Source organism: Diuraphis noxia, unplaced genomic scaffold (assembly GCF_037042655.1).
Source record: "Diuraphis noxia isolate RWA-SAM2 unplaced genomic scaffold, SU_Dnox_SAM2 contig0003, whole genome shotgun sequence".
NCBI classification, from domain to species: domain Eukaryota; kingdom Metazoa; phylum Arthropoda; class Insecta; order Hemiptera; family Aphididae; genus Diuraphis; species Diuraphis noxia.
In genome coordinates this window covers 52,661,586-52,684,085 of record NW_028301713.1, presented here as the reverse complement: position 1 = coordinate 52,684,085, position 22,500 = coordinate 52,661,586, and the positions used below count along the sequence as shown (strand labels likewise).

Below are 22,500 nucleotides of genomic sequence, written 5' to 3'. Positions count from 1 at the left end.
TGCCCTGATAAAATATATACTAACTGATTCTAAGATATCCTTCGAGTTAAATGGGAATAATAATACGTTGAAATGTGAAATGTTGTGTAGCGAATCTATAGATTTATCTATGCCTAATAATATAGGTTAACTGTTAGGTTTTTAAAAACGTATATATGATGCTAATGTTAAATATTAATCGGAATAGTTTTGTAAATATTACAAAAAAAAAATTGTATATATATATATCGAATCAAATTTATTCGTGGGCTCATTCAATTACGGAAAGCAGTGTCATACAATACATGAGTTTTATCCGAATTTACCTCCAGGTTATAAAGTAATAAAGATTCAACACATTTAGTTTTTGATTCTATCAATTGTTCATCTATAACGCATGCAGAGATAACTTTAAAAAATCAAGATAACGAGCTGATTGATTTACATGGAGAACCAGTATCAATACGATTATTGATCAAGGACTTATGATAAATTAAGTTTACAGTTTTATAATATAAATAGTCGATTATACGAGAAACCTGGGAGTCATGTTAGTGACATTATCAAGTCAGCAACTCTGAATAAAAAAAATAAAAATAAATACTCAATAGTGGGAGGTGGCATAACAGCCGAAAATGTAGCTTTTCTACAATCACTAAACGCTATTTAATATGTATGACATATATTATCGTTTTATAAACTACCTTTGTTTTGAGAATATCTTCTGACCTATTCTGTATATAAAATGTTTCATCTCTCATGATGTTTGTCAGTGGGGTTGGTGAAGTAACATTCCGTCAAACAACTAAAATGTTTGATAAATTAATATTTTAGTGGTATAAATATATATATTTTTTAATTACTTTTGGTGACATTTTCCTATTCTATCGTTGTATTGAATGTTCCGCTAATTGTGTAAATGCATACATTTTGAACTGACTGATTTAATATCATGTTTAGGACTGTTAGTAACAATATGATCATCGCGTACATCTTTAATAAATATAATCATTTCTTCACTCGTTTTGTGTGACGATTCCATTTTGCTAAGTTCTCTATCAAGATACTAGGAAAATATTTCAAATTGTTTTAAGTGATTGGTTGCATGATAGTTGATTTCCGTATAATTGTTTCAAAAATACACCATTCTAGATATTTAAGTCGTATGAGTTCCATACGATTTAAAAAATTTCGACACCCGTCATGTATCTTAGACTCTATTACTAAGGTGTTTTCCCCACTATACATCATACTAGATAATTTTAAATTCTCTGTCTCAAGAAAAATGGTTCTTTTGTACTTCCTTGGTTGCTCCAAAATAAATGATAGGATGTTACCCATCAGTGAAAATATCCGCTTTACAAACTCAGTTGAAATATTTACATAATGTAATGGTGTTATTATGTATATATGGACTGCTACTCTAGACATATCACTCGGATCGATTCCGATATGTATAAACTTACGTTTCACGAAGTTTAATCTGAAGGTGGTGTTGGTGGTATATATGTAAAGGTTTTCTTGTATATACCTATATTATCTACAACTGAATCAGCCATGTTTAGAAAAAATTATAAAAAAATGTGGGAAAGGCTGGGCACGTTTGCGATATCATACCATAGTCTGGGCGGGGTACCTAGATCGACTGGATTTGCGAGAGGCACAGAATCTACTAAAACATACTACTAAGACTTATTGGAATTACTAAAATGCTAATAATTCTCTAATTTGGAAAACTCGTAAATACCTATATAATTGAGTGAGTAGGCTAATTTTAGATATAACAGCTCAGACTAAAGTTCAGGACATCTATCACAAACAAATGTATAGGTACCTTAAATCAAAATGTATGTGTATTAAATGTCTTAAATATGTGACTTTATAAGTCATGCAATATAAGATATGTATAAATAAAATGTATAATTTAAGGATTATAAAATGGTTTACATGGCCATTTATATTACATTTTGAATAATAACATTTGCTCTTTGATTTTTTAGATACTTTTTATATTTAATTTTCATCCGAATCATTCACTCAAACACTAAAAAGTCATTACATTTCTCTCAAATTTCATGTAATTGGTATCTTCCTATCAAACCATCAAAGAAATATTTCTACGATCCCGTTGTACTCGAAACTTCATTTCCATGATTTTCACATTAACTGAATTTTAACCCAAGCCTGGTAACAAGAAAAGTTATTCGTTTCGGAATTAATTTCCATTGTTATTTAATTATACTACTTATATAATTATTATGTACCTACTAAAGAACTTTACTACGAAATTGTATCAATACGAGATATCACAGACTACTGCAGTGGTAGGGTTTTAGACTATCAAGTTGACTGCAAAAGAGGCATTAGGAACAATAAGGAACAATTGAGTAACTTGTGATTAAATAGACAAATATTTGTATATAAATCTAAAAATCTTATATGTTTACAATACCACAATAAATAGGAAAATAAACCGAATCGTATTTAAGGTAAATTCATTAGTGTTCAAGATATTTCGTAATATTACGCTACATTATATTTATGATGACATATACCTATATGTTAGGTGCATTTAATGAACAAATAGACATTGAACCATTATCTATCAAAACGTTAGTTCAAACTTGATAATAGACATATAATTTTATAAACTAAGGACATAGAAAGAAATCGTTTTAGTGGTATTTTATTTTCAAGAATGTAAAACTATATGGTTATACCCCATTAAGACATTTCACATTGAGTTATAATTATATTTAATGTGAATATTTTTCAATATAATAATGTTTTTGTAATATATTTCCTACTTAAAAATACAAAACTTAAATTTTCACATTATATTACAATGTAATTAGAGTTAATTCATCAAAAACGTTTAAAACTGCGTTCTCAGAGTAGAAAAATAGTTTAATATAACATATTGTGAAAACTATATCAAGTACCTACAATAAATCTTTTTATTACTATACACACTTAAACTTGATTTTCTAGCGTATTATGTTATATGATCCTTAAGACTACACATTACATTGCTAGGGGGTGGAACGGATGGAACACACGTTTGTTAAATTTTTACGGCATGTGTAAGTATTTTTATTTCGTTGTTTGGTCTTGCGAAAATGCATCTAATTATTAAACTCCTGTCAACAAATAGTGTGGTGAAACCTTGTTTTTTCTGACCCATGAATCTTATCAAATAAAAACAAAGAAATATAATACATTGATGGTCAAAGCTAGTTTTATAGATTTTATTTGAACAACAAGTCGTATAAAACTAAAAAAAAACAAACCAAAAAATGAGATACGTATAGGTAACTAAAGTTATAGGTGTCAAAAGTATTTCGTCAATGAATAAGTCTGTTCGGTACCGACTCTAGCGGTGACAATAGTTATTTTGGTCATGGGTCTCCGCCGATAGAGCACAGAATAATTAGAACCCCACTCCTTAGTAGTATCTGTCGTTATCTGTGGACCTTGAACGAGCCGAGCAGACATTGGGGTGGTCTTCGTTAAACATTTATATGAAGTCATATGGGCGGTCGAGCGATTGACATTAACCGGTAACACAGTATCATAATACTTGATATATGGTTTTTTTTATCTATATTCCAAATTATCACATTATTATTTGTATAGATACGTTGTTTTGACATTATATCAATATTTTTGTATTATGGCCTTCGTGGTGTTTATTGTATCATTATAATTACGGTTTTATTATTATTATTTTCAGATGATACGTGATTGGTCTAATATTCATATTATACTCGTATATAGTAGGTGAGAGCCTACACCACTATGTGCAAATATGATTATTGTTATTATTTATAATATATATATATATATATATATATTATTTGTGTTATATTGTTATGCCATGTGAGGAAATATCATAATACAGTCCATTTTATATTATTATCAGCCCAAATTTGTTGATTTATTATTATTAGTATTAGCAACCTATAAGTATATGTTTTACTTTTTTTTTTCAATTTATTAATCTCATTTATATACTATTTTTATCCATTCCATTGTAACAATTATGTTTGATTTTTACACTGTGTCATATAGGCAACCCGGTAGACGGGCAGTTCACTTTGAATAAAGTTGTTTCTCTCTCTATATATATATTACTTATATTACTCAAATTAAACACACGGCAGTCAACAAAGTCACTGTCATGCAAGTGTAAAGGACAGTGTTGTGTGTATAGGTATATAATATATACTGTTGTACGCTAAGAGTTTCAAGTTCCCACTTTCAATGAATAATTTTTATACATCATAAAATAATCAAAATCATAATACTTCATTTAAAAATCAATAATTTCGTTAAATTTTCAACTTGAAATGTCCGTAAAACGTATATACATTTTGTTTTATATTTTTATGTTTTTATATTTTTTTATTTCAATATAGACTACATATGAGAAACCTCGTGTTAAATTTAAATTGTATACATTTTTAACTACAAAATAATATGCAAATTTATTAATTTGAAAAATGTTGTCAACATTTAAGTATTGAAAATTGAGATATTACAATGTAAATGTATAGAAAATACTTATATATATATATAAGCAATTGACGATGGTTAAAATATTTTTTAATTATAAGAAAATGGTTTGATAAGAAATCGTTTTAATACTCAAGAATGTCATATTTCGTCAAACTTTCAATTTCATATATCCATTAAAAATATTTATGAAATTGCTTTAACTTAAAAAAAAAAAATCTTTTTCTAAGAGTAAGGAGTAATATACTTATTACATAAAAGCAAATTCTATATATTATATTTACGAGAACATTTTCATACAATTATATTAGTATTTAAAGTTTATAAATTTTTAATAATATTATCATTGATTTAAAACCACAGTTAAAATTTTTACTTTCGATAAAAAAAATATCCCGAATTCAATTATAAATTATAATTCACTATCCTGTATTGATAGTTTATTTTATTATGAATTATTTTCGTCTTATACTGTTGGTCCTTTACAAATTTATAACGTGTGAAACCAACCATAATATAATTAATTAAATTTTAGTTTGTATCAAAGCATGATTATGAGAAAACGATCATACTCACAAGGTAACTGTCAATGTATTCATACAGATAATGTTAGAAGTTATAAAATATTAATTACTATGAGTAATGAAAAAACAAATATGTATTAATATGATTCACGTTTATGTTTGATAAGTATTTAAGCTTAGAAACGAATTTAAAATAAACAAATCGTTAACGTGACTAGCTATAATTTTCTTCTTTTCCTTCGCCTTCTCTCCCAACTATTTGAGGTCGGCCACCCTGGTCCTCAATTTCCACTTACTAGCATCCTCCTCACAAACACCAGTCATTCTCATATCGCACTCTATAACTTCAAATCATCTCTTTTTCGATCCTCCTCTTTCTTATCCTTCGTGACTGGCTATAATATTTAAATTTTATATTGGTATGTAGCTATAACCGATTATAATTACCATAGGTAATAAAATTACACCAGTAAATACCTATATCGGAAAATACTAAGTCATATCATTATGCCGGTAGCCATGGCCAGAATTATTCAGCTATGCTCCGGGGACTCATTTTGAATTTATAATTATAATCAACTAAATCCATTATGAAGAATATAAAGGGGAAATTGAGTTTACACCGATTATAGATGTTCTAAATGAAGTACCTAAATGAAATGTGTTGAATAGTCAAGTAAGAATCCTTTAATCCATTAAAAAAAAGATTCAATTAATTTACCGATCTTTTCTGAGTAGATTTTTTTCCACAAAAGTTATTTCACTTAAGTAGTTGAGCGCCAGGTGTCGAGTGTGAAACAATGATTTTAAAAAATATTTGTGTATAATGTTATATACATTTTTTCTTTATGTATACAATCGTCTAATTTTACTGACTTAAGAGTTTTCATATTATTTTTTGATGTTATGTATTGTATTTTAAAAAAGGAAAAGTAAAACCTTTTTTAAAAGATTCTTAATACTTGAAATTTATAGATAAAACAGATTTTTATATAGAATTGACGCCAGGTATTATTATTTTATTTTTTTATCTCATAATATTGTTATTTTATTATATTTTTAAAACGTTATTTTGCACTGACTTGCAAATTGAGTTGTTATCATAAATATCGTTATCGTTATTTATGCATATTTTAATTACAATTTCATGTTAGTTTGTGGATTGAGATATTTTATTTAAACCACTAGCTATTGTTTAATGGATTAAGCTGCAAATTCTTTATTTATTTTGGTTTGGAAATTTATATCGTTAAGTTATTATAACATCAAAATAAATTATTTAAATTCATATATCTTACCAGTTTGTTGCTACTATCTAATTTCTATAAAAATATTATATATATACAAGTAGACAATAAATATAAATAATAATTAATATACATTTGTGGACATATTTCGCTGTTGTTAATTGAAAGTTATGAATATTATACTTTTTTGTATATTCGTATGCTATATTTAGACATATTTATAATTTTAATTATGGTCACACTAATAAATATTATAGGTATTAAATAAATAAATAGGTAAATAGTGAAAAATATCTAATATATTATTTAAGAAAATAGATGATCCAAAAATTAGAACACTCTGTGATAAAAATAAAATAAGGTACATATTAAAAATAATAATGGATTTTAACCCTGAAAATGTATAACAACATCATCGTATTTATAAATATCCAATTAAAAAAAAAAAATCAGAATGATATTTATGAAAAATAACTGTTTTTCAAAGTTCGTATTTAAACTTATTATTAATTTTTTTTTGAGAGAGAGAGCATATTGTATAAACGCTCTTCCCACTCAAAATAAAAACAAAATCTACTATGTACTACTTACTTTCTTAAGAATTAATTACTTAATTGATTTTTTTTCGCAGTAGGTAGTTAATATCAGAAAAATAGGAATATTACTTTCTTATTTAATCATTTATTAGATTTACTCCTACATTTTAGTCGTAGTAGAAATGGAGTTTGAAGTAATATTATACATTATAACTGATATATAGATTAATTGTGAAAACATAAATATGGTTTAACCAAAACAGTCAAACCTTTATCATGCTATATGGAATCTGAAAATGTTTATAATTAAACTGTAGTCACGCATGTCGACATGGGTGTTGAAGCGGTATTGTTGCTGTGACGAAGTATAATATTCTTGTATTAAAATTCGTTAACGTTAACATCACGAGATACCGTTCAGTTACCACAATGAAGCTATACACTGATGTACCAAAATTGCCTATACATCACGCCGTTCAACAAATATGATATAATAATTTAATATTTTGGAATAGAAAATAATGATAAATATTTATTTTTTCCAAACAAAAATATATTTATTTTGAGGTAAAAACTTTATTTTTTTTAAATCAATCATGAAATCGTTATGTTAAGTTAGTACATATCTATATTATTACTATGTTGGATAAGCTGCTATTATTAACCATAATAGTATAGTGATTTTTTTATATAAAACATCATTATTTTTACTCATTTATATAATAATAATATATTGTACCTACATCATTTAACATCTGTAACTTTCTTAATGAGAAGAAAAATGTCTATATTATATTCTGAATTAATATTTCAGATAAGTTATTCGTCAAGAATACCAATTTTAAGAACAATTATAATTTTTATACCGGTAATTGTTTTAATAGAAAAGTATGGTTTATGGGCAATAAAAAAAAATACTATTTATAAAACATGCTTTATTCATATTTTGGAATATTTAAAAAATAGGAATAGATAATTATGAATAAGTTTATATTATAATATTATGCAAATAATAAATATGTTATAAAAACCTTTAAATCTGGCTATTTTAATATTAAATCATAAATTGTGTAATTGGTTTGAGAAATAGTGAATTCTGGATTTACATAATATTACGTGCCATCATAATGGATGTCAAATTTCAATACGAAGCAACATTTTCTTAACTATAGTTTGATTGATAATTCCTTAGTAAGTTAACAAGCATCAAGAGGTAAATTCCAAGTTTTCAGTTAATTTAAAGTCGAATGTATGTTATTTATAATTTATTCACAATAATATTTAATTATAAAATCTGTTGTTTGTATGAAATAATTTCATAAAAATTAAAAAAAAAAAAATGTGTACTTCTATTGAGAAATTATACGAGATGACAGAATAAAATAAACTTCATATAATTTTTTTCTTATATTTTCAAATGGTGATAAAAATAAATTAATTTTAAAGATTTTATATTTATTGACCAACAAACTTTGTGGATTAGATAGTTAAAAATTAACTGTCAAAAGATTCAAAATCTTTATCCATTTTAAGGAATTAAATAAAATATATTATCTAAAAACATCAAAATAAATGGTATAAAGCTTTCATTTCAAATTCTAATCAAATATTATTATTGTCACAGTATTGTTATAAAACTCCAATCTTATACTTATTCAAATGAAAGATAAGTACTAATTTAATTTAAGCAACTAGCGAGTTAATGAGATATTTCTCTAACAATTTACAAATGTCATCATAGTAATGTTTATACTAAATAATAAATATAATGAAGCATGATATACCTCTATGACAGGAAATGTTATACAACAAATAATATATTACTGATTTGTGTTGTTTTTATGACAATATTAATGAGTTATGATTTATTTGGGATGGTCTCTGAATTTTGAAAATTCCTTTATTTATCATTTAAACTTATCACTCAAACGACATACCATGATGGTGCCCAATTAACGAAATTGCCAAAAAAATTACATCAAAGTACCTATTTAGGTTCAAAATGTTGTGACGATCCACTAAATTTTATTTCAGATACGCTGAAAGCTGAAAAATTAATTTTAAATATTTAAAAACGTACAATATTTATACAAAATATGTAAAAGTTTTGAATAAATTAGTGTTTTATCAAGACGACGGAAATAGGTAACGTATTTTTAGAAATAGACATTGTGTTCAATATTCTTATTAATATCTAATAATATTCATAAAAACTTAGATTTAAAAAATTTTAGGTATTACATAATGTATATTTTATCGTGGACATTAATTCAAATAATTCAGTGTAATTTAAAAATTTATATATATGAATTGGTTAAAATACGTAGCTTGACCTTAAAATAATTAAAGGATAAACATTTTTATATTTGAAATTAATACCTATATAAACATTTAGTGAAAATTTCAAGTATCTGCGGTCATTTGTTTTAGAGTTACATAAAAATAAGAAAATCGCTAAATGTGAAATCCAGTGAAAATCCAATGTTGTAAACATTTAAATTTCAAACGCTCATAAAAATTTAAATTGAATTTCTGGAGGACATTTTTTTTGTGATAAAGATTGAAAAACTTGTAAGGAATCTTGTATTAAACTTTCAAATCTTAGATTTAAAAAGAAAAATTTTTATGAATTTCTAGCTTAAAATAATTTGTGAATTTTTGTGATTTTACATATTTTGTCAAAATTCAAACTTTAAATGCTTATAAAAAAAAAAATGTGACTATGAATTTATTTTATTTTTCAACTCCTATTGTAACAATATGTTAGGAACCTTATATTAAATTTTCAAGCTTTTCTACCCATCAAATACATTTTGATCGATATTAATTTAAAAAAAAAACTAATAATGATCGAAAATGGCATATGCCTATAAATAGTTTAACCTAAGTTGAAAATTGCACGGTGAATAGAATATACTTATGTTAACGTTTGGTGAAAATTTCATGTATCTATGATCATTTGTTTTAAAGTTACATCAAAAACCAAAATCGATTTTGTCGAAAACTGATTGTGCGTAAAAATTCCCGGTTTTCCCTTAATTTTTAATTTATTTGTTTATTCCGATTATGTAGAAAAATATTTTTTTTACTTTTGACCCCCAAAGTACCAACTAAATTCACTTTTTGATCGAACGAGGTACTGAAGTCGAAAATCGAAGCACTTTTACTGTACCAAAACGTGATGACAGATACAAAAAAAAAAAAAACATACACATATCATGGTAAAATCAATACATTCCTCACTCCGCTCAGCATCTAAAATAATGATTTGAATTAGTTTGGTGTCATTCACAGAATATATTAATCATATAGAAACTAGAAATTTTTCTTGTTTAATTTACTATACACAATTCAAACTTCAAAACATTTTGATTGGTATTTTAATGCGAACCTAATTATGATTACAAATAGTACATATTATAATATAAATTTAGATGAATGTTTTTTTTTTGTCTAAAATGTTTTCTAACTACCATATTAGGTACATCGTGAAAAGAAATAATATTGCGTATAGCAATAATATTTACTTATATAAAATAACCCTAGAGATATAGACTGACAGACAGCTTTGGATTCTTTTCTCTTATGCAATGATTTATTATTTTATTTGAATTTAACACATCCATTACAGCTGCGGACCTACTGAATAAAAAGGTACCCTCTAAATACCTATTATACGGCAGAGCGTCATTACAAGTTTTTTTTTTTATAAATCTTCGTGTAAAAAATATTATTATTATCTTTTATAATAAAATAAATTTTGTCATCAAACAATGATGTTACAAAATTAACAAAATAAAAATAAGTGAAGAACTTGTATAGTGTAAATTACAATACACGTCTTACTAGATAATAATATACGTATTATTTTATAAATACCTACCATGATATTTGACGATATTATAAAATAAAATAAAAACTTATCGTAATTCGATGAATTACAAATTAATAATATGTTTAATAGAGAATAAAATTTTATTTAAAAATAAAGAAGAATTTATTATTTATTATAACGACTAATCAATATTTAACGCAATGACAGTTTTTATAATCTAAACAAATTAAAGTATTACTCTTGCAAAGGATATAAATCTAAAAAAAAACCAAGTTGAAATATTAAATATTTATAAATTATTTAAAATCTAAAACTCTGAAGTGTTAAGATTATAACTAAATTTATTAAATAAACATTATTTTAAGACGTATTTTTTTGTGATTATAATACATTTTATTAAACAATATACATTATTTTCATCATTCATCTACCGTTTAAATATTTAATAAGCCATCTTTATCAATTGCTATATACATTAATTAACCACTAATTATTTGATTTTATTATAATTTTTACAGTCCTTTATTAACAGGCAATTATATTCTGACGTTATAAATATTAGCATTTGATTATTTGATATCATAATTAAAACCAAAATCTCAACCTAGCCATTGGTTTCAACTTTTAATATTAATTTTATAAAATATAATACAAAAACACAAAATAATAATAATAATCATAATGTATATTTATGAAAAATACCAGGTTATTATAATATTGTACAATAAATTTAACTTTTAATTCTCAGTTTCCAACTATTATATCATTTCTTATTTAAATAAGAGATATTTTGCAAATTTCATTATTGAAATTGGCATTTTTATTTTACATGTCTTAACGTAGTTCATTGTTGATCATTGCTTAATTTAAATTAATAACCTTATTATTTTTTAATATTGATTGTGTATTCAGCAATTACTTTTACCATATATTGCGTGCAATAAAAATTTAATCTACATTACCAATGAAAATAACTCGTCAACATTAGTTCATACAAATTGTAATAATAACATTGAATTTATAAAATATAAAAATACCTATCATTCACCTATCTATATTATCTATGTATTGAATTTAAATTTGTATTTACTTACGCTGTTCAATCTATAGGATGTCTCGAACATTTTGAAACCATATTTGTAAATTTATCGTTTGTTCTTATATTATATGTGTGAAAAAAAAATTCAATCGTCGAGTAAACACTTTCGTAATTGCTAACGAATACGGAACGAGAGAAGCAATCGTGAACATAAGCGCTTTGGACATTTTGGTTAACCGCTCGGCAACACCAGACTGGCAACCCTTAACGTGTGCTCTCGCATTGTGTTGCTTTGCAACAACCCCGCGCAGGTCCTAAACCCTTTTTACGGCCTTGTATTTACAGATGCACTAACAAGAGAAAGGAAACGGCCATTACATTCTCCAGTATTTGTGTGTCTGTGCTCACGCACGCTGGAATTTTTTTTGTTATTATTTATTTAAATTGAGAATGTAATATATAAAAATAAAAAACATTACATGTATTTAATACAGTAAACGTGTTTTGTTAACCAAATAATTGAATATAAATAGAGAATTCATTGTAATTTATATTTAGTTAAGATTTATAACACGACTATATGGACACATACATTTTTTTTACATACTTCTGGTAACTAAAAAAATAGTACCTAACTAATACACTAATTGCATACCTACACGATGTTTATAATAATTGTCTAACATATTAACTCTCGTGTTAATTTTTATTTGATCAAATTATTTTGATCTCTTTAAAAAAAAAAAAAAAAAAAATTGGGCATCTATAATCGCATAAATTTACATAATGTCGTTTAAAGTTTTATTTTTAATCTAGTGTTTTATGCAATCTGTACATAAAAAAAGTAGGTATATGATAAGCATAAAATATGTTCTTACCTATTATAAAATAAGTAGCAGCTTGAATATCTTTAGGGAAGAGCAAACCAATGAAGGCATTTTGGTTTAAATTCCGTTTACAGTTAATTCATAATACTGGAGAAAAAAAATTAATTATGATCATTCTATACTATAAATTCAAATTTAAATTCCAGTTTTATTCACACACCATCTGTCATGATATTCGTTTGTACCATCATAGTTAGAAGATACACATAGCATCCACATTATATTTGCATTTTTATGAAGTGCGTACCTATATCGTAATAAATATTGGTACAAGCGTATGACAAAACAATTATTTTGTCTTTTCAAACACATAAATCTTTCAACCACGTCGCATTTTAAATTCGCAAAGAACTCAATTTTCGATTTCATTTCACTTTAACTAAAAACGTTTTGTTTCTATAGTTTAATAAAATATAGGTAATTGTTGTTTTTCCTTTACACGTGTATTATGGTAACTTAACTTAATTTAATAACAATACAATCTCTGGTTTCAAATGTAGTTTCTGGTGATACAAAATATAATTATTTCCATGATATTTATACAAGCATGTGCATATTAATGACTTTGTCTCTTACTGAAAGTTGTAGGTACTATTATTACTCACGATAAAGGTTTTATCGTTAATATGTTTTATCATTTAAAGTTAAATAATGAAATTGAATTTATAGATACGAAAACCTCAAACGCGTTACCTTTATATATAATATTATATTGAATAAAAATGTATAGTTTAAATTTAAAATATATCATCTAACAAATAATAACAAAATAATTTGAATGCTAATTTATAAATTAAATACAAAAAATACCCATGCTTTCAAATCATCCTATTATTATTTTTTTTACACAGAAATATAGAAGTAGACAGGTATTTAATCCGGACGTTTTTTATACGTAGGTTGTAGGCAAATAATTTTATAGATCATACAATAAAGCAAACAATTTGACTTTTTACCATTATGCTCGTAGGTATTACATACATGGCGTACTTAAGAATAATTAGAATGCTTTTCGCTAAAGAACCCGGATCATTATGATTTATGAATTATTGTTATGACTTATTAGTCTCTACGGTAATGAGTTTTGAATAAAAAGTTTAATATACCTACTCAGTATTCACGCACAATAATAGTAGTTCATTGTGAACTGTGAATTATGTGATTATCAATCCGTGAATAACTTATGTCTAAGAATACACGATGAAATAATTGTGCAGTAAATAATAATTAGGTATAACATTGTAAAGAATGAATTCTTAATTTCCTTGTTAATGTAATTATATGATAAGCATATTATTAATATAATGTCAATCAAATTGTATAATAAAAATCATCAAAATCCTAATTCATTATTTACAAACAAAATGGTATTATATTGTATGTGTGGGTATCAATATTGCAGTCCAATGTCAAATAATCGGATTTACGTAATTTGTTCGTAAAAATAATGCACTACACAAAAATTACTCGAAATTATTTAACAAATTTAATTGGATATAATTTGATGTGACCAAAGTGCCAAGTTGCATATGCACCTGAGTGTACACACCGGCTAGTGTTGCTAGCTCCCGGATGGGTGACCATATGAATTAATTTGTTTTGTTATGATTATATAATTATAAAATATGAAATTTCCTTAACCTATATAATAGGTACCTAGATCGTGTGTTGTGATAATGATTGATACGGTACTATATTATGAGATTAAAATTCTTGCGGTCAATCATTCATAAGAAATAATCATATGGTATTTTTATTTTTTATAATATTCATCTATTGAGCATACCTATCTAGTATTTGGCTCTTTTAATATTTACGAAAAGCTTAAAATTAATATAATATGCATATTAAGTAAAACAATTACTTTTTATTTCAACATTAAATTACTGTTTAATACATGTTATTATTTGTTTAAATGTATCAGACATATAAATTATTTAAAAGTTATATTTTAAAGCCTATGTAAATTAAATTAAATAGTGAATACTGCATACAATACATTTTGATTAAATATAAATATGAATAGAAGGTCAGTATGAAAATGGTAATACCCAAACCTTTTTTTTAAATCCATAAAAATCTTCTTAAATCTTCAAATAAATAAATAAACATAAATTTTAAGCTAAAAATATTATCAAAAAAAACTATTATTAAGACATACCTGTTTTAATTTGTTTGAAAAAAATGTTTTTCTGTGTTGTTTAAAATATTTAATTTCTTGTAAGCTAAAAACACAAAATTAAGAAATTATTTTTTCTATACTTAACTTGAAAGTTCTATAAACGTTCAAAATATTATTGAACTGATGATAAAATGCATCACAATAAGTAATATATATCCATAATAGTACTTATATTATCAAGTACCTATAGAAGTACCCGGGGCACCCATTTATAACTCTTAAGAAAAAAACTTCATGAAGATTCCTACTTAAAAAAATTAATAGTTTAAAATTAAGAACACTAGTCTTATATTTCTTTTCAACTCAATTAGAGTGTATCACTTCTATAAATTCTTAATCAAACATTTATAGCCTACGAGCATTATGTATAGAAAATACGATAATTTGTAAATCATATTTCAAACAAAATACCAAAATATTAACATTGTGCATCATGAAATCTGAGATTCTAAACCTTTTGGCACAGTACCTATGAGACTATGATCTACATAAATTATTAATATTGTAATAAAATGCTTCGTGAAATGTTTTACTCGGGTATAAAATGTTATAAAACTCAATTGAGTACATATTAAACTTAAATGAACATTTAACTACCTATGGAATTGTTTAAAACTGAGTAAGTACATTTACTGTTGTTTTATGCTCCAATACACGAATTTATCATGTGAATTTTCAATGACTAGGTAAGAAGTACTTAATTTTTTTTTTTGTGAGTGCGTAGTTGATTAGTATAAACGAAAACGAGCGACACACTCAAACAATGATCTGCAGATACCTACTGGTATTCTATAATACTATTGAACGGAGAACGATAATACAACTATTTAATATTTTCACTACGATAGCCTCATAATATTAAAGATAACCATTAATATGGATTTGGAACGTTCACGACGAATATTAATAGCTACCAATAGATTTACGGTGGCAAGTGAACAACAATTTCTCTAGTGATTGTGATTGCTGATTTCGGAAAAACATAGACAACTAGCTACCTAATATCTAATAATATGATCTACCAATAGAACTATTGTTGCGAGAAGTTAACTTCTGGAGTGGTTGTGATAGCCGATTTCAGATAAGTATCTATAGATAGTAATTAGATACCTGATAGAAAGATATAATAGTATTTTGGTCTTTGCAATCATGCAATAAGAAACCTCAAGCGATACTTCAAATTATTATAACATAAACCCGTATAGAATAATGTTGTTAATGTTATTATCTTTTATCTGACATTTACATAATATTTTAATATTGATAAGTGATAACATATTGCTATAAAAAATTTCCATCGTATCATAAATATGGTATTATATTTATTGATTCATATTATATACTAATACCAGCTATGAAATACACACATTTTTTATTTTTTTATTTTTAATCTAGAAATTATACAATCTGTACATAAAAAAAAGTACAATAAGCATAAATTATGGTTTTTTAAAAAAAAATTATAATTAATGAGCTTGAATATCTTGAGGGAAGAACCAACCAGCGAAGGCACTTCGGGGAAATACACATATTATATAAATGCATTATTACCTGTTTAATGCCGTACATATCTTTTGTAGAAAATATTATGTTAAACATTGAAAATATATACGTGTATCAGTGTGTTTATATTATTGTTTACAAAATAGCTAGCAATGAGCAAGCAGATGCAGCTGCGAAAATCGTCCACTCGTCCCCATATGCCCCTACCTTAGTACCTTACCTATGTTAATTATAATCTTTATAATGACATAAAGAAAGTCATAGGGCATAACACATCACGCATAATATGTCAAATGGAGTGGAATGAAACGTCCACCAAACTAAACGAAATCAAGAAATCCATTCAACCATTCCTCCCCCCCCCCCCAAAAAAAAAAAAAAAAACACCACAAGAAAACAAAAGACCTCCATCAACCGTCTAATAATAGGACACACTCGACTCACTCACTCCTATTTAATGAAGAAAAAATCCCCTATCTGTACTTGTTGTGGGCTTCCCCTTTCGGTTAAACATATTTTAACCAAATGTAGAACTTATGACTATTAAAGAAGGCAACTATAAATCTCCGACCACCTCGCTAAATCACTCAACCCTGAATCAATCAACGTCTTCGGAATTATACAATTTTTAACAGAAACGTAGCTTATTAACAAATAACATGTCCTGTTATTCCAATAATATAATTATATGTTTCTTTTTTTTCTCATTATTTAGTATTATATAAATAATTATTATGAATATTGTAAAATGTATTTTTACGTCCAATGGCCACAAATGCCATTATTGTTATATACGATATAATAATGTAGCTTTATAATCAAATTAAAAAGCTCATTCTCAAATCTCAAATCATTACATTAGGTAATATATAATTTTGACAGTACGTTTTGGTGGAATAATATGTACCAAACGTATTCATTTTTTTATAATTTAATAATATTAATGCTTTATACTCAAACATTATGCATTATACATAAACAAGAAAAATGGTAAAACATTGTATTATTTCTTCTTTTATTACCTATTACAATAATTTAAAACAAATATAAATTAATTGCACACTAGAAAAATATTAGTTATACATAACTTGTAATGTATATTTTTTTTCTATAGGTAAAAAAAAATAAGAACCAATAATAATTAGGTTCATATTCTTCCAAATTCTTTTAATGGCCCTACTTATACACAGACGCTGTATTCCATAAATATAGGTAACGCTCCTATTAAATCTTTTAAAGTCAGTTCGTGCCCGGAATTTTAAGCGAAAAGTACTATTGAATGTACTATTCTTCATCAAATAATTTGAGTATACTGGTTAAACAAATATTATATAGGTAATAATGTTTACTATTTTTTATATAGTCTTTGATTACTATTTGACGCTTTAAAGACAATTATTTCAGATAAACTACAGTAATATTCTGTATTTCTGTATAAGTTGGTATGTTTTAAATTTAATCTAGATATAAATCAACATTTAAATATTTCTTTTTTTTTTACATTTTTTTACAAAAAATAAACAATCTGTATCATTAATTATACTTGACACAGTAAGAATATTAGATAAAAGTTGACAGGTCATGAGATTTTGATGAAAAGAGCCACCCATTGATGACACTTTCTGTTAGCTTGATAGTAAATAAATAAATTTAATTAGTTTAATTTAATTTAAGAGATAAAGACACCACTTACGCTTCAAATGTCTCGGAGGATTCCCAGGTATTGTGGGAGTAGCCAAGTTTTTATAAGTTCATTTTGGTGATTATTTAGGTGACAATGGAATCTTTTATAAAAGATTTTTGCTTCCTCATTTATTGTTTTGAGTTTCAAGTCGGTGTGTAGTGTATGATTTGATACGTAGGGTGGAGCATTCATCAGTATTCTAAGTGCAATATTTTGAAAGGTTTGGATGTTTGATATATTTATCTTTTTCGCATTGCCCCAAAGTCGGAGGTCGTAATATTTGAATATATAAAAAAAAATGGGTGAATTAATTTAAAGAATACGTTTAGGTTGGATAAGTGAAGTTACTATATTAATTAAATATTTAATTAATTGCATTATAAAAATATAAACTATACAATTTTTAGTTTTAAAAATATTTTTTGTTACTACCTATTTTTGTTTAATAATATATTACCCATAATATATAAAATTAATTAATTAATTATGAAAATTATATAATTATTATTATTCAGCAAATATTTATATCAAAATATTGTTTGTTATTCTCTTTTTTATGTTAATTGTTTATTATTAAAATAATATTATATTATACATACATATATGTAATATGTTTATGTTGTAAATTAACTGCATGCATATTTATATAAAAAGTCTGAAATTATTATTGTTTTTTTTTTCGTTATTTTTTATATCATTAAATGTCATAAGATTATGAAATTATAATGAATTTTTTGCGAAATTATTAAAGAAATAATTGTATACACATTCTAAGGAATAATTATTTTAACAAAACAAAAATATCCTGGTACATTATATGATTAACTGTGTTAAAGTTTGTAGCAGTTACCAACATAAATTATAATTTGTGTGGTCAAATCCCCCGACTACTCTATTGGTACCAGTATCACGTATAATAACAATTTTTCGACACAGTCATTGAAATCATAAAATCTGTTTTCTTAGAAAAATGCTTGAACAAGTGTGTATGTACAGAACTATTTATCAAGTTTGTTCGTAGTATTTTAAGAAAATCCAATTATACTTCTATTTGAGTGATGAAAAGTTACGGTTCTTTAATTTTTCAAACTTAATTATTAAATCTAAAAACCCCAATATACATACCTTATAATATAAGTATGGAAAACAACTTTTAATTACTAAAGCAAGTATCTATGTCAAGTAAATTAAACGATTTAAATCCATCCGATGTTAACTAGTAGAAGTATAATAATATAATAACGTAACTATGTCTACATCAAACAATACCATTTAAAACTGTATTGTGTATAGTATGGGCTTAGAATTTTATAGAATTTTTTTTCATTATTATTAAAAATAGTGATTTTACAATCTATACAATGTTATAATAAGTAAGTGTGATGACAAAATAAGATTAATTACAGAAAAGGAAGGCTCACAGCAGTGCCACTTGACAAGAAATTAGAGTTTTAATTTTTTAGTATTTTTTCCTTGTTAATTTTTTGGTATTGAGAAGATCTCTATGCTATTGCCTATTTAGCCTTCTAGAAATAATTAAGGTAGAGGATATATTTTTAACTGTGGGATTTGGATGAGCTCGAAGCTTTGAGTGAAATTTTAAGTAGTAGGATTTGACTAAGTCGTTGAGGGTTGGTATGTTCAGGTCTTTTTGGAGGTTTTTGTTGGTAACGTACCAAGGTGCAGCAGTTATTAGGCATAGACATATGAATTGGAATTCTTGCAAGGTTGTAATGTTAGATGGTTTTGCTGGCCGCCATAGTTAGATGCTGTAAAGCCAAGCCGGATGAATTATTGATTTGTATATTGTAAGTTCGTTGGCTAGATAAAGTTTCGATTTTAATAGAGGTCTCAGAAGATGCAGTCTAGAGTTCATTGATTTACGTTTTTATTTAAGATGTGAGCTCTAGTTAAGGAGTTTGTCGAATATTAACTCTAGGTACTTCGTAGAATTTTAAATAAATTAATATGGAATATGCTAAAATGCTATTATCATACTTATCATTTGAAATTATGATAAATAATAATTTTATTTATTCGTATGGTCTTATTTCTTAACTCCCAGATAAAAAATTTATATTAGATAGTATGTATTATTTTTATTATTATTAAACTGCACGACAGAAAATATAGGTAGGCTAATAACTGATCACTGATTTCTACAATGATATACATAGATAGAATTCACAATTCTTTGTATAAGCACAGATTATATATATATATATATATATATATATAATAATAATATTAATATTTATTTATTATATATTTTATGTATATTATATATAATATAATCTGTGGTATAAGATTGATTTGAATCTATAATTGATTTTATTTTATTTATAGATATAAAAAATGCAACGGATAAGAAAAATATGAAAAATATGTTGGCTGATAAGTTTATTTATCTAAAGTCACTACATCCATGCAATAGTTATTAAGATATGATTATAACTTTGACAACTATAGTATAGAGTATAATAATTCAACTATCAGATTTAACATAGTCCATATTCACTTTTCTTCGGATGGTCAGCAGGGAACTTGATTAGTTTTATCTAAATGAAATCTCTCATCAGTTGATACACCAACTCTAAGAGAAAGCTACTACGATAATTGAGACTTAAAGAAAACATAATACGTAAATAATAATAACATGTGTTTTATTTTTGATCATCTGAACGGTACTTTCTGCTGTGATAACAAAACATTGATTACAATTTAATAATAAGATTAATTCAAAGGTACAAATCGGAAGGAGGGTTTTGGGAGTATTAGCACCTTCAATTTTAAAATTAGCAACCTCAAATAATGTTCGTGTTTATATATCAAAAACTCTTCCTTACAAAAAAAAAAAAAAAAAACTAAGATGATACATATCTTAAGCACCTTTAGTTTTTTTTTTATTGAAATTGCGGCTATAAGAATTAATTCTTTGTTTCATATCATTTTTGTTTTTGAATGCTACAAAAATAATGATAATTTATAAAGAACAACAATAATTTAAAACTGTATAAAATGAATGTTATACAAATCTGAATCCTTATACATACAAAAAGAACAGGCCTTTAATATATACCAATTTTGTGACGACGCTATTTAACTTTCTTCCAATTTTTTTTCACAGAGTTGTTCCAAATACCTTCCTGAGTGTCACCACAGCGCCCGATTTTCAACATTTTTATTTTAAAGGATTGAAATCGACAAAAATAAATGTTTACATGTAATTCATATAACAATAACAATAGCAGTTGACCGATAATGGGAAATACGATACGGCACGGCGTCCCGAGGGTTTCCCTTTACCTGGACTCTGACCTTTTTTTGTGTGTGCATTTTATCGGCGTTTTGATATGAATTTTTTTGAGGTTATATATTTTATGAGTTGTATAGAAAACACTGACCAGCTCAATTATTATACAAATTGCGTTATCTAAAAATTATAATACATTTCTTATCAGTATGCGAAATAGAATCATTTGTGAATATTATTATTATTATTATTATTATTATTTTTTTTTTTTATTTATAATACAGTTACTACTACTATTTAGCAATTGATAGCATTAATAAGTAAAATACATTTTTTTTCTTTAAAACATAACAATGTGTGTTGATTTAACGATTTCATTTTTGAGAAAGCAAAAACTACACACGTGCGAAGCCGGGTAATTCAGCTATTAAATTATAATAAATTATACATTCCTATTAAGCATAAAATTATGTTTATAGAAATGGTTTATTCGATTACCTCTGGCAGCGACGCCCGAAAATTTTTTTTTGTAATATCTTTTTATCTTAGAATAACCCAATGGCGTTAATTTTTCGTAGTTTTCTGAATGATTTAAACATGATACTTGGTAATCTTACCATATATTTTCTTGAAATGATTTAAGTTAACTGGCTAAATACCTAACAAGATGTATAATAAATGAGTCACAATCACAGGAAAAAAAAAACATATATAACATTTATAGAGAATTTTGAGTTTTTGTCAAAACAACCCGTTTGCAAAGTGTTAAATAAAACTGTTCTATAATTTATGATCTCTCTTTATTATTAAAAGACTTGTGCGTAAATAGAATTTATAAATATAACATCTATTTATACACTCACACTTATACATTTATATAATATAATATTATTATATATTATACATAATATAATAATAATATATAATAAATGTATGTTAGTTTGTCTTTCTGTAAATAATTTACTCGAAAACTACTGGACGGTTTTAAATAAAAATTATAACAATCAATTCCTTAAGACCCGAGGGTGCTTATATTGTATTTATTCAACTAATATACAATAAGGGTAGCTCATGAAATAATAATATTTTTTTATTTACTTATATTATTGCCATTCTTCATGCTATAAAACTATAGTAGTTTAATATAATAAGTAGAAGTATTGGATTAATATTTATTCACATTTTTTTTTTTTTTTTTTAACAAATCTTTGCCACTGGCAATGCTGTTTGGGACAGCTAGCAAGATATAATAATACACTTCATATTTTTCAGAAATATTTTTCATATTTTCAGATTTTGTTTCAATTTGTAAGCTC

General features: G+C 25.4%; 1 protein-coding gene and 1 pseudogene across 2 annotated transcripts in view; both read right to left on the bottom strand.

Moving 5' to 3' along the window:
* LOC107173315 (neuromedin-K receptor) overlaps positions 1 to 11,924 on the bottom strand; it is a 76,756-nt gene extending 64,832 nt beyond the window's left edge. For both annotated transcript variants that reach the window (XM_015523812.2, XM_015523838.2), the window contains exon 1: positions 11,731 to 11,924. The gene's annotated coding sequence lies outside the window, so the exon portion shown is untranslated. The remainder of the gene's footprint in view (positions 1 to 11,730) is intronic.
* On the bottom strand, positions 749 to 1,538 carry LOC107173181 (uncharacterized; annotated as a pseudogene).
* Positions 11,925 to 22,500: the final 10,576 nt, after the last annotated feature.